A 21,162-nucleotide genomic window follows, 5' to 3' on the forward strand; every position below is an offset into this window, starting at 1 on the left:
ACCAAGTATGGATTTTGGACTCATCAGTGGGTTCGTCATTCTCGGTCTGTTTGTCTTTGTTTCCCGAGTGCTGGTACATACCAGGAGGCCAGTAAATCGATCAAAGACTCGATGGCAACGTTTTTGATCACACCAAGTATGGATTTTGGACTCATCAGTGGGTTCGTCATTCTCGGTCTGTTTGTCTTTGTTTCCCGAGTGCTGGTACATACCAGGAGGCCAGTAAATCGATCAAAGACTCGATGGCAACGTTTTTGATCACACCAAGTATGGATTTTGGACTCATCAGTGGGTTCGTCATTCTCGGTCTGTTTGTCTTTGTTTCCCGAGTGCTGGTACATACCAGGAGGCCAGTAAATCGATCAAAGACTCGATGGCAACGTTTTTGATCACACCAAGTATGGATTTTGGACTCATCAGTGGGTTCGTCATTCTCGGTCTGTTTGTCTTTGTTTCCCGAGTGCTGGTACATACCAGGAGGCCAGTAAATCGTTCAGAGACTCGACGGTAACGTTTTTGGTCACACCAAGTATGGATTTTGGACTCATCAGTGGGTTCGTCATTCCCGGTCTGTTTGTCTTTGTTTCCCGAGTGCTGGTACATACCAGGAGGCCAGTAAATCGTTCAGAGACTCGATCGCAACGTTTTTGGTCACACCAAGTATGGATTTTGGACTCATCGGTGGGTTCGTCATTCCCTGTCTGTTTGTCTTTGTTTCCCGAGTGCTGGTACATACCAGGAGGCCAGTAAATCGTTCAGAGACTCGATGGCAACTTTTTTGGTCACACCAAGTATGGATTTTGGACTCATCAGTGGGTTCGTCATTCTCGGTCTGTTTGTCTTTGTTTCCCGAGTGCTGGTACATACCAGGAGGCCAGTAAATCGATCAAAGACTCGATGGCAACGTTTTTGATCACACCAAGTATGGATTTTGGACTCATCAGTGGGTTCGTCATTCTCGGTCTGTTTGTCTTTGTTTCCCGAGTGCTGGTACATACCAGGAGGCCAGTAAATCGTTCAGAGACTCGACGGTAACGTTTTTGGTCACACCAAGTATGGATTTTGGACTCATCAGTGGGTTCGTCATTCCCGGTCTGTTTGTCTTTGTTTCCCGAGTGCTGGTACATACCAGGAGGCCAGTAAATCGTTCAGAGACTCGATCGCAACGTTTTTGGTCACACCAAGTATGGATTTTGGACTCATCGGTGGGTTCGTCATTCCCTGTCTGTTTGTCTTTGTTTCCCGAGTGCTGGTACATACCAGGAGGCCAGTAAATCGTTCAGAGACTCGATGGCAACTTTTTTGGTCACACCAAGTATGGATTTTGGACTCATCAGTGGGTTCGTCATTCTCGGTCTGTTTGTCTTTGTTTCCCGAGTGCTGGTACATACCAGGAGGCCAGTAAATCGATCAAAGACTCGATGGCAACGTTTTTGATCACACCAAGTATGGATTTTGGACTCATCAGTGGGTTCGTCATTCCCGGTCTGTTTGTCTTTGTTTCCCGATTGCTGGTACATACCAGAAGGCCAGTAAATCGTTCAGAGACTCGACGGTAACGTTTTTGGTCACACCAAGTATGGATTTTGGACTCATCAGTGGGTTCGTCATTCTCGGTCTGTTTGTCTTTGTTTCCCGAGTGCTGGTACATACCAGGAGGCCAGTAAATCGTTCAGAGACTCGACGGTAACGTTTTTGGTCACACCAAGTATGGATTTTGGACTCATCGGTGGGTTCGTCATTCCCGGTCTGTTTGTCTTTGTTTCCCGATTGCTGGTACATACCAGAAGGCCAGTAAATCGTTCAGAGACTCGATGGCAACGTTTTTGGTCACACCAAGGATGATTTTTTGGATTAATCGTTGGATTCGCCGATCCCGTAGATACCAGGACAGTTCTATATACTTTAATCTATAGTAGAAAGCATTCAATTTCAATAATGGTATCAATTTGTTTCTTCTAAAGCTCGTTCACACGATAGAGAGCGATTAGTTCAAGTTGTGTCTAACTAAAACGATTGGCAGCGAATTCAACAGCTTGTATTTACTTCTAATCCAAGTACTACAATGTTATAGTTGATGTGAATTCCAATTAAAATGATTCGGTAGTAGAATTGGACGTTAAATATTCATGAAGGTCTAATTAGTAAGCTATACGTTTATTTCGAGTGCAAAATGCATCAAGTCGTTTGTAAATAAATAATAAGAAGTATCTAATTAATTTCTAACCGTGAATCGTTTTGTGTGCAGATTAAAAAATAAATACAAATCCGGATCGTTGATTTCGTCTTCAGGCTTTTCTATCTTTTGTTTGATTTTTTATTGTTTTCGATCGATATCTATAATTTTGAATTGTCATTTTTCATATATTTCCACTTTAACTGGTTTCATCTTCAACTTTTCTCTTTGAGTTTATTTTTTTTTCTATTTTTTTCTATTCCTTCGTTTTTTTTACTTTGTCAATTAATTTGGTGTTCCATAGATTATTCTGTTGTGTTTGTAATTTTGGACAGAAGCTCAAAAATGATGCAAATGACAAACCTGATGTCAATGTATGTTTTTATCCCTGGGGTGAATGCCACCCTTACTCGGGGGTGAGAATTTGAAATTTCGAAATATCGGGAATCGATAGAGAATTGAATTTTATGAAGAAAATGTTGAATGAAGTTTTTTATTTAACGCAATAATTTCTGAGTTATTCGCGATTTAAAATTTGAAAAAAACACGTTTTTCAACAATTTTTCACGAAAAACTCGAAAATTACGCGTTTTCTGGAAAAAATTATTCCTATCAAAATTGAAGCTTATGAAAAAACAAAGAATTTGGTCATTTTAAATCGAATTTTTTAAATAATATTCAGCAATTTATCAGTCAGTGAAAGCCAATTTTTTTGTTTTTCGTAAATTTATGCAGACGTTTAATCTGAAATATCGGAAAAACGATCAATTTTTCAAAAAAAATTGTAATGAACATTCTTAAAGTACTTTTTCAGACCTTTGAAATGAGCTTTTACAAAATTGTCTAGCATGAAAATTAAGTGAGTTATGACGAAAATTAAAAAAAAATGTTTTTCAACAATTTTTCACGAAAAACTCGAAAATTACGCATTTTCTGGAAAAAATTGTTCTTATCAAAATTGAAGCTTATAAAAAAACAAAGAATTTGGTCAATTTAAATCGAATTTTTTAAATAATATTCAGCAATTTATCAGTCAGTGAAAGCCAATTTTTTTGTTTTTCGTAAATTTATGCAGACGTTTAATCTGAAATATCGGAAAAACGATCAATTTTTCAAAAAAAATTGTGATGAACATTCTTAAAGTACTTTTTCAGACCTTTGAAATGAGCTTTTACAAAATTGTCTAGCATGAAAATTAAGTGAGTTATGACGAAAATTAAAAAAAAATGTTTTTCAACAATTTTTCACGGAAAACTCGAAAATTACGCATTTTCTGGAAAAAATTATTTTCATCAAAATTGAAGCTTATGAAAAAACAAAGAATTTGGTCATTTTAAATCGAATTTTTTGAATAATATTCAGCAATTTATCAGTCAATGAAAGCCAATTTTTTTGTTTTTCGTAAATTTATGCAGACGTTTGAGCTCAAATATCAGAAAAACGATCAGCTTTTCATAAAAAATTGTAATGTACATTTTTGAAGTACTTTTCCAGACCTTCAAAATGAGCTTTTAAAAAATCGTCTACCATGAACATTAAGCGAGTTATGACGAAAATAAGTTAAGTAACTATAATTTGAAAAAATAACGTTATTTTTTCAAAATATCTTAAAAACTATTAGATCAACAAAAAAATTTTTTTAACCAAAATTTAGCCTTTATTTTACATTGAACATTTTGCTTTTTTTCAAACTCACGTAACTTAAAAATTAAACGAAATATAAGCGTTTAAAGTATTGATTTCAATGCTAAGTCTTTTTTACCATTTAACATCAAAATTCTCTGAAGAAAAGGGCCTAAAAGGGTTGCAACTACCATGATTTTGTAGCTTATGAAATTCCCTATAAAATGATGTATAGATCAATGCAAAAAACTTGAAGTAAAGTCGAGTTATTATTAAAAAACAAAATACATTTTTGTAGATATTGCTGGAAAATCAGGAAACGCCTAAATTTTGATATTTTTCTAATTATTTTCAATCATATAATCAAAAACACATCCTTTTATTGATAATTCGCCAGGACTAAATGATCCTGTAGAATAACATGTGTCTATTATGTCTCGGCTAGTCAGCATGTAATTTAGCACAGCACATAAATCAAGACCACAGTTAATTATCCTCAATTCCTTTAATGCAATAAATAACTCGATGTTACCCATTTGCTATTAATTCAAAACTTACAAGCAATATTTCAAAAAAAATTATTATTGATAATTAGAGTCGACACAAACTAAAATAAAAATCGCAACTGATTATGTACATATTTGATATTATTTATAAAAATAATGACAATAAATTATAATTCAATTTTCTCCAATTGTTTATCAACAAAATGGACGTACGAGGAAGGTACCAGATCTGATTTAGAGATGGCGGTAGTTCCTACACAGTCTATACATCATAATTTTGAAGTTTGAAGACACCACGTTGTTAAATATTTGTTTGATAGCCCAACCAATATAAAAGCTGAACTAGATTCTACTCTGGGGGAGACTGCTCCATCGTTATCAACAGCGAAATGTTGGGTAGCAAAGTTTAGACGAGACTGGACGATCTGCGATGATCAACAACGCAGTGGTGGATCAAATGAAGTGACGATTCCAGAAATTTTGAAGAAAATCCACTGGATGATCGTGGACTGAAAGTGCGCGAGTTAGCAGACTTACTAGGCATTCCAAAAAGTGCGATACATCGCGTGTTAACTGAAAATTTTGATTTGAAAAGCTGTGCGCAAGATGGGTACTCACAATGGAAAACAGCGTCGTGAAGATGATGCCATCAAGTGATTGGCAATGTTTTCCTAACCATGGATGAAACGTAGGTCCATCCGAGAGAAAATAACAATCAAAACAACGGACTGGAGAGGGAGGACTAGGTCCAAAGAAAACAAAAACCGTTCCAGCTGCAGACAAGATTATGGCGTCGGGTTTTTTGGGTTGCGCATGGGATAATTTCCATTGAATATCTTGAAAAAGGGAAAAACTATCGACGGTTAGTATTATTGCAATGTTTGAGCGAAGAAATCAAGCTGGGAGAAGTATTTGGAGCTGAGAGGAGTTTACGTTGGAAAATAAATTTATTTTTGTGTTTTCTGTATTGGGCGAGGTACTTCTGGTACTATCCTAGTAAACAGAAGAAGAAACCTTCTTTAACTCGTATTAATTTCGATTATTTATTAATAATTTCGTCTTCTTTTTTTTTCAGGAAAAGGTACTACTACATTTTATCCAGTAAGTTATTGATTTTTAATAATTAACTGTAGTGAATTGATAAAAAAATCATTATTAATGACTGTTGATTCTCAATTAAGGCAATTAAGCCTCAAAAACATTTCAGTCTCCGTGGATTTGTAGTCAAAACAAAACTGAGTGTTTGCTGTGAAAACGTTCTTTCAAACCAGCAGCTATGTAGCAGCTTGCCATCGTTTTCGTACTAATTTTTCACCCAAAATAATCCCAGAAATCGAAAGATTAGCTAATTTAAAGTGAAAAATGTCGTATAAAGTTTTTTCGTCAGATCGATAGTTTTTGAGTTATTCGCAATTGATTTTTCGTCAAAAAAATCGCGGTTTTCAATAGTTTTTTTCGTATAACTCTGTAATTATTCGTTTTATCGAAAAAAATGTAATGAACAAAAATGAAGTTTATAAAAAAACGAAGAAATTAAGATATATTTCAAGATCTTAATGTTCTACCTAAAGCAAGTTATAGATACTTGAATAGTTTTTGTTTTACTTAATTGAACATTTAACCTCAAATAACGGAAAAACGGTACATTTTTCAACAAAAAGTCATGAAATACATTTTAAAGAGCTTAAAAAGACCTTTCAAATGATTACTAATAAAAGTTGTTTCGACTGAAATTTCAGTGAGATATGATGTAAAATAGTTAAAACTTAAAAAAAGAAATTACACTAAAACTAATACAATTTCATTGAATATCAAAATTAAACTTATTCCTTGTGCCAAATACTTTTTATGAATGTTATTCACGACATCTGAAAATTTGGCTGATTAGAAATGCCTAATTTTGAAAAAAATCAGCATTAAATAATACTTTTTTGTCGATTATTAAAAAAAATTTTTTTGCTCATTTTTTCTCCATAATTATTAAAGATACAAAAACAAATAAACAGCATCAAATTGAAGCATTTTTTATGACGATTATTTTGCTATTTTTATTTTTTTTGTAACATAAAAATTGCCGGAGTTATAACCAAATTAATCTTGTCACTATAGTGCGAGGTTTGCTTATCCGCAGCCCAAAATCTGAAGGGTCTCAAACCCTTCTAACATACATAGTCTTGTAGCCCTGAAAATTACCTTTAAAATGGTTTTTTGTAGGATGTGATATCTTCAAAATTAACGGAGTTACATAAAAAATAAAAATTTGAAATTTTTTTTTAATTATAGGTTATGAAAAAGTTTCAAATTTTGGCGCCCGAATTTTTTCTGTTGATGCTAAGTTGCCTGTAGATACATTTGAGAGTACCAAGAGATGATTTACTTATAATCTTGGTAAAGGGGTGGTTTTTAAGGGGTATTAGGGTGTAGAGAATGAAAAATCACTTCGTGTTTGGAAAATACACTCGAATACCGAAAAAATTCAAAATCAAAACATTAACAGTCATTAGAAAATTTTTTTTTATTATTTTCTATCAAAGGGGTGATTCTTAAGGGTTGACAGGGTATAGACAATTAAAAATTACTTCAAGTAGAGACAAAAACTAACCAAAAAGAATGCAAAATCTAAAAGTTGGCAGTCATTACATTTATTTTCATTTAATTCTCTGCAAAGGGGTAGTTTTTGAGGGTTGAATAATGAAAATCAATAACCAATTAAATTTTATTGAAAAGCTATGAAATTTTCACAGTAAAAATGAATTTGCAATATTTTAAATCGTTAAAATATTTTTTCCCATATTATTTTCATCAGAAGGGTAGTTTTTAAAGATTTTTAAGGGTTGATACTTCAAAATATATAAATTTTCTATTATACAATATGTTAAGATATTTATGCCGCATAAACGAAAAACATTTGAATTGAAAAAAAGTAGGAAAAACTATAATTTTGATATTTTTCGATAAGGGGCGATTTTCATCCCTCAAAAACAATTTGCACACACTGCGGCCATGCAGATCTTGATATGGGGGTAAGATGAGCTCAATTCTAAATTTTCAGGCAAATCGGAGACAGTTCAAAGGTTTGACGCCATTTTGAACTTGAATCCCTGCACTATTAGTTTAAATTCAATAAAATTTTGAAAATATCGGTGTAGAAACGAACTAAAAATTTGTAGTACCAAAAAAATGAAAGCACGAGTAAAAAGCCCCCCGTTGGTAGAATAATCAATTTTACGAAATTGAAAGACATTGAAAGAAAACGATTTTCCTGCGTTGTTGGCCATTTTTGACGAAACTGATTACCTTATCCACATCTGGGTGGATAAAAGAAGACTTGCATATCCAACTATAGGGGTTAAATAACAAAACCCTCGTCAACAACCTCTCCATTCATCTAAACTAACAGGAAACTTTATAACTCCGAAGAAGGCTGAAGAATGAACGAAACGTTATCAGCAGTTACCTTTTTAGGAAGTTTTATTCAACCTACAAAAATGTAGCGTACATTTTAGTATAAACGTGACACAAACCATCAAAATCCTAAAAAAATATGAGAGATTTTGATTCTCATTTAAAAAAAAATGATACAAATTTAACTAGAAACCGTATAAATACTATTGACTCACCTCGTATTCGTGTTAAATAATAATAAACCGGTATTCTAAACGAAAATATGTAAAACAATGCAATGCGTCGCTTGTTGAACTTGTTCAAGTGACCTGGAAATCTCTAAGTTAGTAAAGTACAGTTTAATTATTTAAAATTCACCACTACGACACCATCTATTGGTATAATTCTTCAAATATCAATTGCGGAAGACATTTATGCGAGGATCAATCGATATTTATACTCCCCGTATAAAATTCGGCGATCGTCAGTCCACGTGGACTCATCATCTTCATTGTTTACCAATTAAAACATCGAATCGTAAATATTTATATTGTCCGAAGCTGTCGGAAGGCGTATGAACATAATTTCTTCGTAATAGTCCTGTACGTGGGTAATTGCTGAGCTAAATCTGTCAGCTTTAAGTATACGAAACTAATATAAATATAAAAATATATTTTATATATGAAATATTCTATCAGAATTGCTCGACCATCCACCGTAACCACCAGATTTGTCACCGAGTAATTTTTCCTGTTTCCTAACCTCAAATTTCCACTTAAACTTAGGTAAAACGCCTAGTTTAGAAGGGTTAAAAAGACTTTTTGTCCTTACTGTTCCTTTGATAGATCAGAAAACTTTCAAAACAACACTCGTATAACACAAGTTGATAAGTTGATAAGTTTCAGCTGTAATTCCACAACAATCCGTCGTTCTATTTCTTTGTCGATCATTTTCACGTCAAAACAAAAAATAACGGGGAAACGGCTATACCGATTTGTCCACAGACACTGGTTGAACAGCTGCGTACTTTTTCAAGGAAACCGCAGACGGTTTGAATGTTAAAAATGACTTTAACATCTGAAATAATTGAAATTAAAAAGCTTGAATAGTATTTTTCGTCGTAGAGTTGAACTTTTTCTCTTCTCATATCAAAAAATATTTCTTTTGTTATCCACTATCCACAGTTATACCGTCGATCCACCCCTTTATCGCTAAATAAATATTTTTATATAGTTTTTTGATAATAAATTATAAAAATAAACTACGACAACGTCATGGGACACCCTGTATGAGTTATATATATTAAATAATCACGTATAATAAAAAAAATTTTGGGAATAACGTCGATCCAATATTATTTGATATTCAAATCATGTAAAGGGTCGTTCGAAATCATTTATCGATGTATTTAAACAATGAAAAATTTGTCTGGGAAACGAGCGAGTCTCAAATTCTAAGAATGAATGTGTAGACATTATAAATCGTAGAGAACTCGAAAATGTCTGATAGTACGGGGGATTATTCATCGAATTTTCGCTGTTGTTTCGTTGATGTGCAAAATCGAAGTAAATAAATTGAATATAACACTGTGAGATGATTTCTAACCTATTGATATCATTTTAAAGCAAGATTTTCGACCAGTAAATCTCGTTTGGTGTACTTGGAAAACAATTTGTGGTCTTTAGAGCTCAATTTGGACTTCTTCAAGACAATTTCTGGTATTGAGAGCTCATTTCGAACGCCTGCACGATAATTTTTGATTTATAGACCTCATTTTGAAGCATTTCGAGACTCTTTTTGGTCTTTAGAGCTCAATTTGAACTTCTTCAAGAGAATTTCTGGTATTGAGAGCTCATTTCGAACGCCTGCACGATAATTTTTGATCTATAGACCTCATTTTGAAGCATTTCGAGACACTTTTTGGTCTTTAGAGCTCAATTTGAACTTCTTCAAGACAATATCTGATATTGAGAGCTCATTTCGAACGCTTTCACGATAATTTTCGATCCCGAGAGCTCATTTTAAGGTTCTATGAAACTTATGACCTATACAACTTATTTTGAAGTATTTTTAGGCAAGTTCTGATTTTTATATCTCATTTTGGACTTAATAAATGTAATTTCCGCCCTTTAAATTTCATATGGTCCAAGTCGAAAACAATTTATGATCATTAGAGCTCATTTCGAACAACTGTAAGATAATTTTCGATCTCCAGAGCTCATATCAAGGTTCTGTAAAACTTATGATCTACAGAGCTTTTTTGAAGGTCATTTAGAGGCTCCGTCAGATGGTTTTTAATATTTAGAGCTCATTTTGAATGCCTGTTAGATGATTTTTGGTCTAAAGAGCTCATTTAGAGGTTCCGTTAGACGATTTTTGATATTTAGAGCTCATTTTGAATGCCTGTTAGATGATTTTTGATCTCAAGAGCTCATTTAGAGGCTCCGTCAGATGGTTTTTAATATTAAAAGCTCGTTTTGAATGCCTGTTAGATGATTTTTGATCTAAGAGCTCATTTAGAGGCTCCGTCAGATGGTTTTTAATATTAAAAGCTCGTTTTGAATGCCCGTTAGATGATTTTTGATCTAAGAGCACATTTAGAGGCTCCGTCAGATGGTTTTTAATATTAAAAGCTCGTTTTGAATGCCTGTTAGATGATTTTTGATCTAAGAGCTCATTTAGAGGCTCCGTCAGATGGTTTTTAATATTAAAAGCTCGTTTTGAATGCCCGTTAGATGATTTTTGATCTAAGAGCTCATTTAGAGGCTCCGTCAGATGGTTTTTAATATTAAAAGCTCGTTTTGAATGCCCGTTAGATGATTTTTGATCTAAGAGCACATTTAGAGGCTCCGTCAGATGGTTTTCAATATTTAGAGCTCATTTTGAATGCCCGTTAGATGATTTTTGATCTCAAGAGCTCATTTAGAGGCTCTGTCAGATGGTTTTTAATAATTAGAGCTCATTTTGAATGCCTGTTAGATGATTTTTGATCCCAATAGCTCATTTAGAGGTTCTGTTAGACAATTTTTGATATTTAGAGCTCATTTTGAACTTTTTAAATTAATTTTATGACCTTTGGAGCGCCTTTGGAGCTTCCGTGATACTATACACACTTTAAAAAAAGCTTTCTCGTGGTTAAATGTTCGTGCACAGTGCGTTCTTATATCTTAACGACCTCTAATAACCACCCCAATTGGACGACCGGAACGTTCAACATCATCCAGAGTCCGGACAACACTTTTAAAGTCACTTAAATGGCTGTCATTGTTTTTTGACTAATCGAAATGTCATCAAATTCCACACATAGTTTCTTGAAAGTTGGTACTTCATAAACGTCATATCGATTTGACATTGACAGCTCTATCTGTGCGTCAATCACTCGACGTATCGAGTGACGTTATACATAACTAACTTGGATCGAAGTTGCGAGCACTGCTAGTCAAGTTTTAAGGTATGGCAACACTGATTTGATCATAGAATTTGACGTTTCTAATAATGAACGTTTATCTATGAAAAAACTACGTGATTGTATATTGAAAATATAGTAATTGATCGGCGCTTTGTTTTAATAATAATGGAAAGTACAAAACTGCGAGGATTTAATTTATTTCGAGAGTTTCTCGTATACTAGCGCTGACCGACGAATCACCTGTTTCCTACACCACTATAGTACGAGCACTAGAATTGTTTGACCTCGTGCGAATGTACGTACAGTTATTATCAATCGGATAACATTCCATTTGTCGTATAAATGGTACTTGTATGTTCGTTACGCCATCGTGAGAACCGAAAAGTAGAGCAATGCTCTGATTCCGGTGATTCACAGACATGAATATTTAAAATCAGAACTTTTGATATACAACATGTCGATCTTTCCGCAAAAATTTCCTCAAAACACGAAAATTTATGATAAAATCGACACAAAACTGATACGGAGCCCAAAATACGATAATCAATTCACCTCTAAACCAAGTACAGGAGTTGTAAGGAAACTGTAGAGCCAATGTTTTCAAAAAATTCAAATTCCTTGATAATCCTTCAATTTAAACATAACAAAAGATGTTAAATATTATGAACTGGCCTATGAGGACGATTATCCAACTCGCGCGCGTGTTTTTGAGTGTTGTAAGCGTTTTAGTGAGTGCTGAAGATGACCAGCGCCCAGATCGCCCAGTGACTGTGTCAACTAAGAAAACAGTGACCAAAATCAATCAAATTGTACGAGCAGATAGTCCATTGAGAATCCAGATGATTGCCGAAGCTGTAAAACACAATAAAGAAACGGTTAGAAAAGTTTTACACGAGGAATTACCCATGACTGAGTCTTTGCGAAGTTGGAGCCAAAAAATCTGACTCGTGGAAGTTATTGCGTCAACGGGTCTGCCCAAATTTCCTTTTGAAAGGTTAGAAAAGGATTTGCTTCGAAAGGAACCCGATTTGAGTTTATGGAAACGGTAAATTAGAACTCCTGAAGGTCCTCACCGAAGAAGACTTCCAGCACTGCTTAGATCGATGGAAAAACCTATAAAAAGTGTGTGTGGTCCAGGTCAAGGTCAAGGGAGGGGATTATATTGAAACGAGTTTCGTTATTTAGTAGCCAGACCTCGTTTCTATCTTCTTCAGCTCGGAATATTTTCACCATAAGCTTGAAGACTTTAGAAAATTGGTAGTAGTAGGCAAAAAACAGTAGCAACAACATTTTATTATTGATACGATGTTTTATACGTCTTCCTAGATCCTTCTGGTACCAACTAAGACAACCGAAATTTGTTGTTGATTCTTCTATATCCATTCGGGTGTTATAGAAAACAATAAGTTCGATTATAAACGGAAAAACTTCCACAACAACTGATTCGGTGGATTATTTTTCTAAAATATTAGCTGAAAACTCAAAATCCACATTTTTTTCAAATACATTCATGATTTTAAGAAGCTACCTCAGATTTTATTAATTTGAGGTTAAAAATTTCGTCATATATGATACTGAATCTGTCAGAGCATTTGTTTTTCCCAACTCTAGCGGAATACTAATTAAGATGTGGTAACACTGACGCGAATACGTCAAATCTGTCATTACTAAGTTTGACATTTGACAGCAGTGTGTCGAATCAACTCGCTACGACTTTTAGTGACGGAACGCCCTCGTTTTTGTTCGTATTGAATCGTGATCGCACTTCGTACAAGATGAATTCCGTTACGATACAAAAGTTAATTGATTTCAAAGGAAAATATTCCGAAAAACAGCATCCAATTACCAAAATTCGTCTTCTCACTTTTCTCATATCTAAACTTAATTCTTTGTACGGTCCGCACTCTAGGCAGACCGCCCAACAGAATTTAACAGGGTTCAAAACCAAATTTTTCGATTTTCAAACTGGGAATACCCAAACATTTCCATTGAACTTGTTGACTACTTGTTTTATATTATTTTCTTAAGAGCTCGTTCATATTAAATGAAAAATCACATCGTTTAAAGCCTAAATGGGAATGGTAATAACATTTCGAATGGAAACTGTGTGTGGTCTTGAAGAGATAACATTATTTCAGTCTTTTCTATGATAGTTAAACACGCACCAAGGACGATTAATGTTATTTGAGATTTTCAAAATACGATCTTAATTGATCTTCACCTTTAAAGCGTAACGATTCATTATAATTAACAAAATAAGAATGTGGTACAATGTTTTGGGTTATCAGACACGGTTTTTTCGATAACAGGAACAGTTTTAATGGTATTTTTAGTGGGGGTATTACGTCATTAAACGCCCCCCCCCCCAGCTCTAACTGAGACGGATTGTGTATAGTCGTAACGCGTTTGTCTGTGTTAGCTCATTTCGAGCCATGTGTTTGCCTTTTGAGATAAAAATGGTGGTTAAAAGTGATAAGATGGTGGATACTACAATTCTCTGGGGTGCTCTACGTCATTGGGGGGTTTTATTTAGACGAATAGACGAAAAAATGTTATAATAGAGTGACTGAGTTTCGAAAATTCCTGCTTTTTTTTGAGTCTTGATTAAAAAGTCAAAAAAATGGCGTCGTTATGAAGATACGTTCGAATTTTACAAATGAAATTTTAAAATATCAACAGAAACAATTTTCCCCGATGATAAACTATCCAATCGTGGTCGAGGTGTTTGTATTACGTCATATACGTACTTACATCGGACGAGCTGTCGGTTGGTACTACCGCAATTTCATGTTGTCCCAAGAATGCCGCTTTAAGCCCTACAGGGGGCCTCACATTGTTAAATGGAACAAAGAAGACCGAGATGTTAGATTAAAAACATTACGTCATTCCTATTTTGAAATAGAGCTGGAGAAATATCCGTATATTGATTTGAAATATTGACTTGGCAATATATAGAGGGTGTCCCATTAAAAATACGATTTATTCGATAAAATTCATCGAACTTTTAATTAGAATTAAGCTTACAATTAAACAAAAACATTTTGAAGATGTTTCCATCGTGTTTTTGGCAATATTTCACGGAAAGAAAACCGAATTTCACGCTGTTTCATAACTATTGATGAAACTTGGGTCTATAACTTTACAACCGAACCGAAAAAACGATCAAAACAACGGACTGGTCAGGGAGGACCAGGTTCAAAGAGGACAAAGACTGTTCCAACTGCTGGGCAAGGTTTTTTGGGAGGCGCGTGGACAGTTATTCAAATTGAGAACAAAATCTAGCAGATTGTTTCACTTTTATAACGAAATTTCACTTTCAGAACCAGAAAAAACCGTAACCAGCAAATTTTAAATTAACTAAATTAATGGTGCACATTGTAGCAGTATTGTACAGCTTGTTTTTTATGTAATTGCATAAAACGTGATATAAAAAATGACTGAATGACCTCCATCGTCAACTGTGCATTGAAACGCATTTTTAACATTCTGTAATGATTGCAGGGATTCGGATTTCGAGAAACGTCACGTACTCTACTTTCATTATCATCAAGATCTTTATTTGATCGAGCAGATATTTGAAATATTCGCTCCTGTATACAACAAAAGAAGAAGTAATTGAAAATGGTATCTGAACAATTACGTCCGCAGGGAATTGAAATTAAGATGTGAAAAATATCATTAAAATCTGCTAGAATGTGTGATACTACAGACTATAAGATTCGGGAAGCAATTAAGGTTCAATTCTGGCCTTCTTTAACTTCTTTAAAACCCCCGGAAGCGAAGAAGATTTATTTTGAAGAGGATTCCAGCTTCTTCGAAAGATATCAAAACAACCGAGTTGGAGGTAGTTTCAGAGCTTCCAGTCGATTGTTTCCAGTATTACTAGGAAACTTTAAAACCCCTGGAATCGAAAAAGATTTATTTTGAAGAGGATTCCCACCTTCTTCGAAAGATATCAGAACAACCAAGTTGGAGGTAGTGTCAGAGCTTCCAGTCGATTGTTTACAGTATTAGTATGAAACTATAAAACCCCCAGAAGCGAAGAAGATTTATTTTGAAGAGGATTTCCACCTTCTTCCAAAGATACCAGAATAACTAAGTTGGAGGTAGTGTCAGAGCTTCCAGTCGATTGTTTCCAGTATTAGTATGAAACTTTAAAACCCCTGGAATCGAAAAAGATTTATTTTGAAGAGGATTCCCACCTTATTCGAAAGATATCAGAACAACCAAGTTGGAGGTAGTGTCAGAGCTTCCAGTCGATTGTTTCCAGTGTTACTAGGAAACTTTAAAACCCCAGGAAGCGAAAAAGATTTATTTTGAAGAGGATTTCCACCTTCTTCCAAAGATATCAGAACAACCGAGTTGGAGGTAGTTTCAGAGCTTCCAGTCGATTGTTTACAGTATTAGTATGAAACTATAAAACCCCCAGAAGCGAAGAAGATTTATTTTGAAGAGGATTTTCACCTTCTTCCAAAGATACCAAAACAACTAAGTTGGAGGTAGTGTCAGAGCTTCCAGTCGATTGTTTCCAGTATTAGTATGAAACTTTAAAACCCCTGGAAGCGAAAAAGATTTATTTTGAAGAGGATTCCCACCTTCTTCGAAAGATATCAGAACAACCAAGTTGGAGGTAGTGTCAGAGCTTCCAGTCGATTGTTTCCAGTATTACTAGGAAACTATAAAACCCCCAGAAGCGAAGAAGATTTATTTTGAAGAGGATTTCCACCTTCTTCCAAAGATACCAGAATAACTAAGTTGGAGGTAGTGTCAGAGCTTCCAGTCGATTGTTTCCAGTATTAGTATGAAACTTTAAAACCCCTGGAATCGAAAAGAATTTATTTTGAAGAGGATTCCCACCTTCTTCGAAAGATATCAGAACAACCAAGTTGGAGGTAGTGTCAGAGCTTCCAGTCGATTGTTTCCAGTGTTACTAGGAAACTTTAAAACCCCTGGAAGCGAAAAAGATTTATTTTGAAGAGGATTTCCACCTTCTTCCAAAGATATCAGAAAAACCGAGTTGGAGGTAGTTTCAGAGCTTCCAGTCGATTGTTTACAGTATTAGTATGAAACTATAAAACCCCCAGAAGCGAAGAAGATTTATTTTGAAGAGGATTTCCACCTTCTTCCAAAGATACCAGAATAACTAAGTTGGAGGTAGTGTCAGAGCTTCCAGTCGATTGTTTCCAGTATTAGTATGAAACTTTAAAACCCCTGGAATCGAAAAGAATTTATTTTGAAGAGGATTCCCACCTTCTTCGAAAGATATCAGAACAACCAAGTTGGAGGTAGTGTCAGAGCTTCCAGTCGATTGTTTCCAGTGTTACTAGGAAACTTTAAAACCCCTGGAAGCGAAAAAGATTTATTTTGAAGAGGATTTCCACCTTCTTCCAAAGATATCAGAAAAACCGAGTTGGAGGTAGTTTCAGAGCTTCCAGTCGATTGTTTACAGTATTAGTATGAAACTATAAAACCCCCAGAAGCGAAGAAGATTTATTTTGAAGAGGATTTCCACCTTCTTCCAAAGATACCAGAACAACTAAGTTGGAGGTAGTGTCAGAGCTTCCAGTCGATTGTTTCCAGTATTAGTATGAAACTTTAAAACCCCTGGAAGCGAAAAAGATTTATTTTGAAGAGGATTCCCACCTTCTTCGAAAGATATCAGAACAACCAAGTTGGAGGTAGTGTCAGAGCTTCCAGTCGATTGTTTCCAGTGTTACTAGGAAACTTTAAAACCCCTGGAAGCGAAAAAGATTTATTTTGAAGAGGATTTCCACCTTCTTCCAAAGATATCAGAACAACCGAGTTGGAGGTAGTTTCAGAGCTTCCAGTCGATTGTTTACAGTATTAGTATGAAACTATAAAACCCCCAGAAGCGAAGAAGATTTATTTTGAAGAGGATTTCCACCTTCTTCCGAGGATACCAGAATAACTAAGTTGGAGGTAGTGTCAGAGCTTCCAGTCGATTGTTTCCAGTATTAGTATGAAACTTTAAAACCCCTGGAATCGAAAAAGATTTATTTTGAAGAGGATTCCCACCTTCTTCGAAAGATATCAGAACAACCAAGTTGGAGGTAGTGTCAGAGCTTCCAGTCGATTGTTTCCAGTGTTACTAGGAAACTTTAAAACCCCTGGAAGCGAAAAAGATTTATTTTGAAGAGGATTTCCACCTTCTTCCAAAGATATCAGAACAACCGAGTTGGAGGTAGTTTCAGAGCTTCCAGTCGATTGTTTACAGTATTAGTATGAAACTATAAAACCCCCAGAAGCGAAGAAGATTTATTTTGAAGAGGATTTCCACCTTCTTCCAAAGATACCAGAATAACTAAGTTGGAGGTAGTGTCAGAGCTTCCAGTCGATTGTTTCCAGTATTAGTATGAAACTTTAAAACCCCTGGAATCGAAAAAGATTTATTTTGAAGAGGATTCCCACCTTCTTCGAAAGATATCAGAACAACCAAGTTGGAGGTAGTGTCAGAGCTTCCAGTCGATTGTTTCCAGTGTTACTAGGAAACTTTAAAACCCCTGGAAGCGAAAAAGATTTATTTTGAAGAGGATTCCCACCTTCTTCGAAAGATATCAGAACAACCGAGTTGGAGGTAGTTTCAGAGCTTCCAGTCGATTGTTTCCAGTGTTACTAGGAAACTTTAAAACCCCTGGAAGCGAAAAAGATTTATTTTGAAGAGGATTTCCACCTTCTTCGAAAGATATCAGAACAACCGAGTTGGAGGTAGTGTCAGAGCTTCCAGTCGATTGTTTCCAGTATTAGTATGAAACTTTAAAACCCCTGGAATCGAAAAAGATTTATTTTGAAGAGGATTCCCACCTTCTTCGAAAGATATCAGAACAACCAAGTTGGAGGTAGTGTCAGAGCTTCCAGTCGATTGTTTCCAGTGTTACTAGGAAACTTTAAAACCCCTGGAAGCGAAAAAGATTTATTTTGAAGAGGATTCCCACCTTCTTCGAAAGATATCAGAACAACCAAGTTGGAGGTAGTGTCAGAGCTTCCAGTCGATTGTTTCCAGTGTTACTAGGAAACTTTAAAACCCCTGGAAGCGAAAAAGATTTATTTTGAAGAGGATTTCCACCTTCTTCCAAAGATATCAGAACAACCGAGTTGGAGGTAGTTTCAGAGCTTCCAGTCGATTGTTTACAGTATTAGTATGAAACTATAAAACCCCCAGAAGCGAAGAAGATTTATTTTGAAGAGGATTTCCACCTTCTTCCAAAGATACCAGAATAACTAAGTTGGAGGTAGTGTCAGAGCTTCCAGTCGATTGTTTCCAGTATTAGTATGAAACTTTAAAACCCCTGGAATCGAAAAAGATTTATTTTGAAGAGGATTCCCACCTTCTTCGAAAGATATCAGAACAACCAAGTTGGAGGTAGTGTCAGAGCTTCCAGTCGATTGTTTCCAGTGTTACTAGGAAACTTTAAAACCCCTGGAAGCGAAAAAGATTTATTTTGAAGAGGATTTCCACCTTCTTCCAAAGATATCAGAACAACCGAGTTGGAGGTAGTTTCAGAGCTTCCAGTCGATTGTTTACAGTATTAGTATGAAACTATAAAACCCCCAGAAGCGAAGAAGATTTATTTTGAAGAGGATTTCCACCTTCTTCCAAAGATACCAGAATAACTAAGTTGGAGGTAGTGTCAGAGCTTCCAGTCGATTGTTTCCAGTATTAGTATGAAACTTTAAAACCCCTGGAATCGAAAAAGATTTATTTTGAAGAGGATTCCCACCTTCTTCGAAAGATATCAGAACAACCAAGTTGGAGGTAGTGTCAGAGCTTCCAGTCGATTGTTTCCAGTGTTACTAGGAAACTTTAAAACCCCTGGAAGCGAAAAAGATTTATTTTGAAGAGGATTTCCACCTTCTTCCAAAGATATCAGAACAACCGAGTTGGAGGTAGTTTCAGAGCTTCCAGTCGATTGTTTACAGTATTAGTATGAAACTTTAAAACCCCTGGAATCGAAAAAGATTTATTTTGAAGAGGATTCCCACCTTCTTCGAAAGATATCAGAACAACCAAGTTGGAGGTAGTGTCAGAGCTTCCAGTCGATTGTTTCCAGTGTTACTAGGAAACTTTAAAACCCCTGGAAGCGAAAAAGATTTATTTTGAAGAGGATTCCCACCTTCTTCGAAAGATATCAGAACAACCAAGTTGGAGGTAGTGTCAGAGCTTCCAGTCGATTGTTTCCAGTGTTACTAGGAAACTTTAAAACCCCTGGAAGCGAAAAAGATTTATTTTGAAGAGGATTCCCACCTTCTTCGAAAGATATCAGAACAACCAAGTTGGAGGTAGTTTCAGAGCTTCCAGTCGATTGTTTACAGTATTAGTATGAAACTATAAAACCCCCAGAAGCGAAGAAGATTTATTTTGAAGAGGATTTCCACCTTCTTCCAAAGATACCAGAATAACTAAGTTGGAGGTAGTGTCAGAGCTTCCAGTCGATTGTTTCCAGTATTAGTATGAAACTTTAAAACCCCTGGAATCGAAAAAGATTTATTTTGAAGAGGATTCCCACCTTCTTCGAAAGATATCAGAACAACCAAGTTGGAGGTAGTGTCAGAGCTTCCAGTCGATTGTTTCCAGTGTTACTAGGAAACTTTAAAACCCCTGGAAGCGAAAAAGATTTATTTTGAAGAGGATTTCCACCTTCTTCCAAAGATATCAGAACAACCGAGTTGGAGGTAGTTTCAGAGCTTCCAGTCGATTGTTTACAGTATTAGTATGAAACTATAAAACCCCCAGAAGCGAAGAAGATTTATTTTGAAGAGGATTTCCACCTTCTTCCAAAGATACCAGAATAACTAAGTTGGAGGTAGTGTCAGAGCTTCCAGTCGATTGTTTCCAGTATTAGTATGAAACTTTAAAACCCCTGGAATCGAAAAAGATTTATTTTGAAGAGGATTCCCACCTTCTTCGAAAGATATCAGAACAACCAAGTTGGAGGTAGTGTCAGAGCTTCCAGTCGATTGTTTCCAGTGTTACTAGGAAACTTTAAAACCCCTGGAAGCGAAAAAGATTTATTTTGAAGAGGATTTCCACCTTCTTCCAAAGATATCAGAACAACCGAGTTGGAGGTAGTTTCAGAGCTTCCAGTCGATTGTTTACAGTATTAGTATGAAACTTTAAAACCCCTGGAATCGAAAAAGATTTATTTTGAAGAGGATTCCCACCTTCTTCGAAAGATATCAGAACAACCAAGTTGGAGGTAGTGTCAGAGCTTCCAGTCGATTGTTTCCAGTGTTACTAGGAAACTTTAAAACCCCTGGAAGCGAAAAAGATTTATTTTGAAGAGGATTCCCACCTTCTTCGAAAGATATCAGAACAACCAAGTTGGAGGTAGTGTCAGAGCTTCCAGTCGATTGTTTCCAGTGTTACTAGGAAACTTTAAAACCCCTGGAAGCGAAAAAGATTTATTTTGAAGAGGATTCCCACCTTCTTCCAAAGATATCAGAACAACCGAGTTGGAGGTAGTTTCAGAGCTTCCAGTCGATTGTTTACAGTATTAGTATGAAACTATAAAACCCCCAGAAGCGAAGAAGATTTATTTTGAAGAGGATTTCCACCTTCTTCCAAAGATACCAGAATAACTAAGTTGGAGGTAGTGTCAGAGCTTCCAGTCGATTGTTTCCAGTATTAGTATGAAACTTTAAAACCCCTGGAATCGAAAAAGATTTATTTTGAAGAGGATTCCCACCTTCTTCCAAAGATACCAGAACAACTAAGCTGGAGGTAGTGTCAGAGCTTCCAGTCGATTGTTTCCAGTATTACTAGGAAACTTTAAAACCCCTGGAATCGAAAAGAATTTATTTTAAAGAGGATTCCCACCTTCTTCGAAAGATATCAGAACAACCAAGTTGGAGGTAGTGTCAGAGCTTCCAGTCGATTGTTTCCAGTGTTACTAGGAAACTTTAAAACCCCTGGAAGCGAAAAAGATTTATTTTGAAGAGGATTTCCACCTTCTTCCAAAGATACCAGAACAACTAAGTTGGAGGTAGTGTCAGAGCTTCCAGTCGATTGTTTCCAGTATTACTATGAAACTTTAAAACCCCTGGAA

At 35.5% G+C, this 21,162-nt stretch overlaps 1 long non-coding RNA gene across 1 annotated transcript in view; it reads left to right on the forward strand.

Annotated features, from left to right (window-relative positions):
* The window catches only part of LOC130447882 (uncharacterized), an 81,571-nt gene that overhangs the window by 41,838 nt on the left and 18,571 nt on the right, over positions 1 to 21,162 (forward strand). The window contains exon 2 of the long non-coding RNA XR_008910284.1: positions 5,381 to 5,406. This is a non-coding gene — a long non-coding RNA (uncharacterized LOC130447882). The remainder of the gene's footprint in view (positions 1 to 5,380; positions 5,407 to 21,162) is intronic.

The sequence above is a fragment of the Diorhabda sublineata genome, chromosome 8 (genome assembly GCF_026230105.1).
Source record: "Diorhabda sublineata isolate icDioSubl1.1 chromosome 8, icDioSubl1.1, whole genome shotgun sequence".
NCBI classification, from domain to species: Eukaryota; Metazoa; Arthropoda; class Insecta; order Coleoptera; family Chrysomelidae; genus Diorhabda; species Diorhabda sublineata.